This window comes from Pelophylax lessonae, assembly GCF_965119305.1.
Source record: "Pelophylax lessonae genome assembly, chromosome: 3".
NCBI lineage: Eukaryota > Metazoa > Chordata > Amphibia > Anura > Ranidae > Pelophylax > Pelophylax lessonae.
Genome location: NC_138770.1, coordinates 138,259,387 through 138,268,807, shown reverse-complemented (window position 1 = coordinate 138,268,807; position 9,421 = coordinate 138,259,387).

Below are 9,421 nucleotides of genomic sequence, written 5' to 3'. Positions count from 1 at the left end.
ATTTGTCCTGTTTACCATTATCATTGAAAGTGAAGGGGGAAGGGGAAATATTCCAATGGGGACACTAGTTCTGGTGACCTGGGGCCCCCAAGGAATTTTCTTATTATGCAATTGGAGACGGAAGGTAAAAAAATAATCTCACAGTGGTTATTACCCTCCTTTGCTCTATTCAAATTGAAAAGAAAACGTTTTGTCTATATAGTTCTATTTTAAGTTAATAGGCTGCTTTGTGGTATGGGCAAAAGATAGGTTAACTTTAAAGTGATTGTAAACATTTGTTTTCTTTAACCACTTTATGACCGCTCGCCGCAGTTAAACTGCGGCAGGCAGCCGCTCCTGGGCAAACCGACGTAGCTATACGTCGGTCGCGCACAGGAGGCTAGGGGGCAAGTGCGAGCCGCCAGTGGCGCCCTCCCGCCCCCGCTCGTAAGCGGGGAAGCCGATGCAGTGGGCAGGTGGCTCCGATTGCCGCCTGACACCCTCAATTGCTTCCCTCTGAGAGAGAAGAACGGTCAGCTGTTGTAAACACAGCCATCCGTTCTTCTCCCTGGAATGATCATAGAGCCCATGTGATACTTTTATATAGGAACACAGGTCATTTCACAAGCCACACCCCCCACAGTTAGAATCACTCCCCTAGGCTCACATTTAACCCCTTGATCACCCACACTGTTAACCCCTTCCCTGCCAGTGTCATTATTACAGTAATAGTGCATATTTGTAGCACTAGTTATCTAGCAGAATGTAAAAAATATAGATTTTTTTTAGAATTGACACTCTTTTTTTGTTTATAGCACAAAAAATAAAAATCGCATAGGTGATCAAATACCACCAAAAGAAAGCTCTGTTTGTGGACATCAATTTTATTTAGGTACAGCATCGCACAACTGCGCAATTGTCCATTAAAGTAACACAGTGCCGAATCGCAAAATATGGCCTGGTTATTAAGGGGGCAAATCCTTCTGGTCCAGAGGTGGTTAAAAAATAACAAACATGCCTATACTTACCTGCACTGTGCAATGGTTTCCTACTCCTGTTGGAGTCCTGTGCGAGCAACTTCCCCTCTGCACACAGAACACAGGGGTTTACTCACTCAGTGTATTTTTTCCAATGCATACAAGGTGTTCTCTGATCAGATGAGGTGGTGATCATTACATCACTGTCCCTCTTCCCCATCTCATCCAATCAGAAAATGTCTTGAATATACAGTATATGTAAAAAGGCATGCCACAATAATCTGTTGATGTTCTCTCTCATTCACACCTATGTTTTGCTGTAACGTTCGTCTTTCTACATGCGTTACAACAAGCGCGTTAACCCACCATGCACATGTTAGTATGTTGCAATGCTAAATGTTTTCAATGGTACCCCAATTAGACATGTGCAGAATAAAAAAATGTATTTTGTTTCGTTTCGATTCGTTATTTGCATTTAATCCATTTGATTCGTTTTCGGAATTTGTTTTGTTTATTTGTATTCAAATTGATTTAAATAGTTTTTCAAATTAATTTTGACTATTTTTCGAATTTGAAACGTTTTGAAATTGTTTTCCAATTTCAAAATACAATATAATAGATAAGAAGATAAAGGAAAAGAATAGAAAAAAATATAATCGAATAGAAACGAATTTAACAGAAAATAAAAGAGTAGAGTATTTTAGAGTAAAACAGAACAAAATAGAAGAATAGAAAATAAAAGAACAGAATAGAATAGAATAAAAAAAAATAGAATAAAATAGAAAGAATATAACCATCTTCTGAAATTCAAATAGAAAATAATACATATTACATAGTTACATAGTTTGTGAGGTTGAAAAAAGACATCAGTCCATCCAGTTCAACCTATGATGTGTGTGTGTTTGCTGTTAACCGTACATTTTAAACCCCTGTATGTTGTGGTCTTTAAGGTGCCCATCTAAGGCTCCATGTACACGGGACGCTGGAAATGGCCGTTTAGGAGCAGTTGGGCGTTTTTTTCAGAAGCCCCTGAACCCATCTACATTTTATCTTATCTGTCCATGTACACCAGGTCGTTTACAGTCATTTGCAGGCAGTTGCGTTCAGGGACTGTTTTTAGAACGCAATTATTTGCGTTCAAACGTGTGTTTCCCGGCGTTTCAAACACACAAACGCGTCCGAACGCGTCTGAACGCGTCCGAACGCGTCTGAACGCGATGACCCGCGTTTAGCGTTCGCGTTTTTCCATTTTATAGGGGAATAATTTTTTTGACCTCTAGGAACGCTTCTAAATGCAAACGCCCGCAAACGCTGCTAAACGCCCGCTAAACGCGGGTACAAACGCGACCGAACGGACGTTTCAAACGTCCTAAAAATTCCAGCATTCAAAGGGACTTTTAACAACGTCCCGTGTACATGGAGCCTAATAGTTTTTTGAAACTATCAATGCTCCCTGCTGATACCACTGCTTGTGGAAGGGAATTCCACATCCTTACTGCTCTGACAGTAAAGAACCCCTTATGTATTTTAAGGTTAAACCGTTTTCCCTCTAGTTTTAGTGAGTGGCCACGTGTCTTATTGTATTCCCTTACTCTGAATAGTTTGTTCCTTCTGCTAGGGTCACCAGTACAGTATTTGTACATTGATATCATATCCCCCCCTCAATCGTCTCTTCTCCAAAGAATAAGTTCAGTGATTGTAGTCTTTCCTCATAGCTGATGTCCTCCACTCCCCTAATTATTTTTGTTGCCCTTCTCTGGACTCTCTCCAGTTCCAGCACATCCTTCCTGAGGACCGGTGCCCAGAACTGGACAGCATACTCCAGATGTGGCCGGACCAGAGTCTTGTAGAGTGGGAGAATAATCTCTTTATTTCTGGAGTGAATTCCCTTTTTTATACATGCCAGTATTCTGTTGGCTTTGTTTGCAGCGGCTTGGCATTGCATGCCACTGCCAAGCCTGTTGCCCACTAGGACCTCCAGGTCCTTTTACATTCACCCAGAGGTCCCCCCCCAGTGAGTAGCTTGCTTTCTGGTTTCTGACGCCTAAGTGCATTACTTTACATTTTTCAACATTAAACCTCATCTGCCATGTAGTTGCCCACCCCGTTATTTTGTTCAGGTCCGCTTGTAAGGTTTCCACATCCTGCATAGAAGTTATTGCCCTGCTTAGTTTAGTATCACCCGCAAATACTGAGATTGTACTAGATATCCCCTCCTCTAGATCATTTATGAATAAATTAAACAGGATTGGTCCCAGGACAGAACCTTGAATACAAAATAATAGACTTCAAAAACAATAGAATAGAATAGAAAGAATATAACCATTTCCCAAAATTGAAATAGAATCAATTTGATCTTGAATATAATGGGAACAAATAGATTCAAATAGAATATACAATACCAGAACAGTATAGAAAAAAACAACAGAATATAATAAAATACAATAGAAAGAATATAACCATCTTCATATTCGAATCTGTTCTTTTCTATTCTATTCAAATTTGAATTGATTCTATTTTAGTTTTGGAAAATGGTTATAATATTTATATTCTATGCTATTCTATTCTATTCTGTTATATTGTTTTTTTTTAATTATGCTCTTTTTCCATTTGTTTATTCTATTCTTTTCTATTATTCTCTTGTCTATTCTTTTCTATTCAAATTAAAAGGTATTCTATTTAAAATTTGATTTTCGGAAAAGACGGTTTTATTAGTTCTATTCTATTCTAGTCTAGTCTGTTGTTTTTTTTTTCTATACTATTCTGTTATTTTATATTCTATTCTAATCTATCCTTTTCTGTTCTATTCAAATTTGAATTGATTCTTTTTGAATTTTGGGAAATGGTTATATTCTTTCTATTCTAGTTTCTATTATTCTATCCTATTCTATTGTTTTTTTTTATTAATTCTATTCTTTTCTATCCTATTATAGTCTGTTCTATTGTTTTTTTTTATATTCTATTCTATTATTTTCTTATGTATTTGAATTCAAATGTATTCTATTTGAAATTAGAATTCCAGAAGATAGTTATATTCTTCCTATTTTATTCTATTCTTTTTTTGCTATTCTACTCTATTCTATTTTTTTTATTCTATTCATTTACTTTCTATTCTATTTTATTCTCTTTGGAAATTGGAAAACAAAACTTTTCGAATTTGAAAACTATTCAAAATTGATTGAAAAACTATTTGAATCGATTCAAATTTGAATTTCTTCTGAATTTTTTTTTTTTCGTTTTTTTTTTTAGACTCGTTAAAATTTGGTTCTATTGTAATTTGAAAATTCAGATACATTCAAAATTCCTAAAATGGAAAATTTGTCCGAATTTTAACTCAGGACAAAACGAAATGCACATGTCTAACCCTAATGCACTAAGGGAACTATGTGCAACATTGTACACTGTGTTGCAAAAAGTGCTGTAGATCCCATTTTTCTTTTTGTCTGTTCTGGTGTCTTTGCAGCCCATTACAAAGAACAGGCTGCCTTAATGCGACGTACATTATTGTGCAACATAACATGCGTTAACACAATGCACCAGATAGGAATAAATGGGTGTAAATGGGTCCTAGAAAACACCCTCCACCATTTACTGCGGCACCATTACACAATTCTGGTGCACCCCTAACCCACAGGAAGCTGTCCCTACTGTAAAAGGGTGAACAGTCTCCAGTCCTCCCTTGACCAATGTTTGAATTGTATTGGGTTCATTTGAATTTCAGAGTAGTCCTGTCAGCATACTGCATAGATCGGGTGTGCTGGCAGCTTTCCTGCAGTGGTGTAAAACATTGAAGCACCAGCCTCAATCCTTCTGTAGCCCCCTTGTCCTAAACAGGGGCTACTATGTCAATTTAGTTTTTGGCTGGGCTGTAGTTAGCTCGGACTAGTTGTAAAGTTCTTTAACTGGTTTTTCCCTAAGCTTAAGTTGGCTTGTGAATTCTCCTTGTCCCCAGTAGATATCACCAATACTATAGGTCATAGTATGGGATTTGACAAACAAAACTAAGTTATGAATATTTATATTTCCTTCAGTCACTCCAGTAGGAGGTTTATGCCTCTGGTGCATGCTGGGGGAGACTTGGGACAGGCCATGTGCTCACTCTATTTCCCTGTGCTGAGGCCTAGAAAGGTGCTAATGAATGGAGCTCTGCTGTTAGGCCCAATAGCCTGTTTTGGGGCCTAATGTGTGCTGAAGTGATCCTGAAGTTGTCTTGCCTGGTCTGGAGAAAGCTGTGCCACTGAGGAGACCCAGGGGAGGCCCCTTGCTGGAGAGAGCCAGGCAGAAGCCTGGTCTTTCAGAAGAGCCTGGTGACATACTTGGAGGACACACTGAAATCTGGAAATGTGCTTACGGTGTCACCAGGTCAGCTTATAGGTTCTGACACTGAAGCTGGACATTGATCTTGAGAGTCTGTAATCTGCTAGGGCATCTGGGAACCCTAAACCTCACCTCCTTAACTATTTTGTAAAAAAACTTTAAAAAACAAAAGGGACAGGTGCCCAATATCCCTTCTCGGTTCCCCAATTTTAATCAGGGAGTCAGCCTTGGGGGGAAATACTAGCCCACCCCTTGCCTCTTGAAGTGCTAGCCTACCTTTGGTGTGTCAGAGGGGTGATACTTTTCATATTGATTGCTTGTTGTTGATGTATACTGGTGAGTAGACACACTGTACGCCTTTGCTGCCATTGTGCTATCAGCTGGGCGTCCTCTGTGCCCCCAAGGGCCTTTAAGGGGAGTTGGGCTACCTCTAGGCCCACCTGCCCCCTATCTATCAATTAGAATGCAAGTGCTTCCACTTTGGAGACTCTCATAGATTTACAGGAGTTAGGACTGCAGGCAATACAGGGTCCTGTGAAGTGGCCCTGCAGCTTACACATGCGTTTGCAAATGTGTGCTAACTAAACCCCTGTTTTCAACGCATACTGTTGGACAGGTTAATATCTGTTGGTTAGCAAACTGATTGGTAAATTGAGTTGGGAATTCTTTATATTTGTCTCGCATGCATTGCCCTTCCATGTGCTCTTTGCTGAAGACGTTGTAATGACGAAACATGTCGGGAGGAGCTAGCCAGCATCACAACGTCACACCCGGAAGTAGGAAGTCGGCCATCATTCTGGTGGGAATTGAGGAACGTTCTGTTACTCAGTGTTTTTATGCTTTCTGCTTACTGTACCTTTCTGGATGGTAAGTGTGAGCCTTTGTTTCCTTAATAAAGGTGTTTTAAACATATAACACTATGAGCGCATTTTCTCTGACATTTCTCCCATGCAGAAGGTTTGATGCTTGTCTGGAGATATAAGGAGGATTGATCTTACATATCCTATGTGGAATTTGGCTGTTTGGCTGTCTGGACTTACGGATGTCCCCAGTTCTCTTCCAAAGTTAGCGGGGTCTGGTGGTCCCTTTAACCACTTACTGCTGTTTTGATCTTCACTTGTCAGTAAGAGTCAGTGTGTGGTGGATGGTCTGTGTCACTACTCTGCTGTGTCAAGCACCTAGGTGAAAAGTCCGTAATCCAGAATCCTCCTCATAATCATCGTACGCTGCTTGTGTATGTATTATCTTTGCTATGAAGGCCAGTTATAGGTAGGGGCAGGGGCCATTTTGTTTGTTGTTGATGTATACTGGTGAGTGGACACACTGGATGCCTTTGCTGCCATTGTGCCCTGTGATGGGCATCCATTGTGCCCCCAAGTGCCTTTAAGGGGGGTTGGGCCACCTCCAGGCGCTCCTGCCCCCTATCTATCCATTGGAATGCATGCGCTTTCACTGTGGAGACACTCATAGATTTACAGGAGGGTTGCTGAATTTAGCTGGGAATTTTTTGTTTTTTAATATTGAGGGCTCATTTAAATCTATACATATGTGTATAGGTGCCTTTTTTTTGTAGCACTAGACAGGTGCATTGTCTTACTCCAGCTTGTGCTTCCTGTGTGTGTTGACATGTGTTTTGATGCACATTGATGGCCATTCTCAATGCTTTTTTGGATTTAAATTTGGAGTGGATAGCGCTAACAGCCATTCACCAAGGCCTAATATATGTTGCCGACCCCTTTAAAACACATGAAAAAGTATGTTATATGCATTTTGATGCCATGTCATCGACTTCTACAGATCTTCCAACACACTAAATTGAGCATGTCGTATTTTTAACAATGCACGGCATTGCAGCAGCAAGATCAGAAAAGACAATTATCTTTATTATAGGAAACAACAACACATGGCTGTTATCATGTTGAAACGCGTGTGCTAAAATGCAGTAGTCTAAATATGACCTCCCTCTTTGTCACTAGCCCTGACTTCCAGCAACCCATTTCTTTGTAATGTAATTCTATAATCCCACATATGTATGCATACAGGCATTAAAGAATAAAAAAAAGTGCAATTATGAATAATGTATTACTCTGCCCGTAATTGTTTGCCGTGTCAAACAGAGACAGGCTGAAAAGATATTTAACACATGTATGTGACATACAATCTTTGAACATTACCATTAAATTGATTGACCTTCCGCTGGCGGGAACTATGCTCCATTGACACGAGACCTTGCAGAAAGCCACGTTTAACTCTTCCCTTTTGAATGTATAAGTGGAAACATGCAGGAGGATGATGGTAATGACATAAATAAAGAGATGTGTGTCTGTTAGAGAATATAAATAGAAACTGTCTCTTGCTTCTTGGCTGGCATTAAATCAAATGGAAATGTATCTATTATTTACAAGGGACATTTTTTTTTTTTTGGAGTGTGGATTAGAAAAAGTACAGGCACAAAAATGGTGTTGGAGTATGGCTGACATGCAAGGGTGGAAATTGGAATGTTCTACAATTTTCAGGTCACTGATCAGACCATATGTATTATATCTGCTTCATCCATTTTCCGTTATCCCATTGTTTACAACAAACTACATTTTAATATTTAAATCATAGAGATGAGCGAATTTAAACCCCTTCGCGCCTAAGCCTTTTTCTGACATTTGTTGCTTAGAAGTTAAAATAATTTTTTGCTAGAAAATTACCTAGAACCCCCAAACATTATATATCTTTTTTTTTTAGCAGGGACCCTAGAGAATAAAATGGCGATTGTTGCAATATTTTATGTCACACGGTATTTGCGCAGCGGTCTTTTAAATGCAATTTTTTAGGAAGAAATATACATTCTTGAGTCTAAAAAAAAAGCAACACAGTAAAGTTAGCCCAACTTTTTTGTATAATGTGAATAATGATGTTACACCAAGTAAATAGATACCTAAAATGTCATGCTTTAAAATTGCCCACACTTGTAGAATGGCAACAACTTTGGTTATAAAAAAATCTTTATAGGCAAAGCTTTAAAATTTTTTCCGGTTACCAGTTTAGAGTTACAGAGGAGACTTTTTGGTCTCACTCTTACGATCGTAGGGATACCTCACATACATGTGTCGTTTGAACACCGTTTTCATAGGCGCGACTTGCATATGCGTTCGCTTCTACGCGCAAGCACGGAAGGAAGGGACGCTTTAATTTTTTTTATTATTTTATTTTTATTTGTTTATTTTTTTTGCGCTATTTAAAAAAAAATAATAATTAGCACTTTTATTGCTGTCACAAGGAATACAAACATCCCTTGTGACAGTAATAGGCAGCGACAGGTGCTCTTCATTGAGGGATATGGGGTCTAAAAGACCCCAAACCCCTCCTCTGCACTTAAAAGCATACAAAACGCCAAGTTTGGTTGTTTTGAATGCTTTCATTTTTTTTTTTAAATCTGGCGCCTTTAAGGCTCCAATACCCAGAAGTGATGTCATGACATTGCTTCTGGGTATTTACATCAGAAACTTGATCAGAGCCAAATTCAGCTTTGTTCGGGACTCCAACCAGCCGGCGAATGTGCTGGCTGGTGGCTCGGGTCTCCCGGTAGGACAGGAGACCCGGGCGAACCGCGAAAGGCAGTGGGAGGGGGGGGGGACATCCCCTCCTGCTCCTTGTAATGACAGGCGAGCAGCTGCTTAGCCACATCGGTTGTCATTACAAGATATCTGACCTTCGGCTCTAAACAACGGTACCGGGATGATGCCTCTAGCTGCAGGCATCACCCAGGTACAACCCCTTAAAGCCGAGGCCGCATATTTGCGTTCCATCTGTGCTAAGGGATTAAACCCCAACTCTGAAAATTCTCTGAAAATTCTCGCACTGATAGACCGGTCCTCGTATCATCTTCTCCCCCATGCTCCAGTGGTCTAAGGTCCAGATATCATCATGACTGATGAAGAGTCAATAGCCCTGCATTGGACACGATAATGCCAAGTGTTAGTCCACTGCCAGAGCATGGGAGAGCGGAGGATCAGGAAGGAAAGCTTTGACTTTTTCCTGGACTTTGAGCAGAAGTTAACCCTTACAGTGCGGGCACAGCCCCACTGCAAGGAAGTATTTTCTGATATTCTAAAGTTGGGCTTAAAGCGTAAGTAACCCTCTGATTCTTTTCAGCC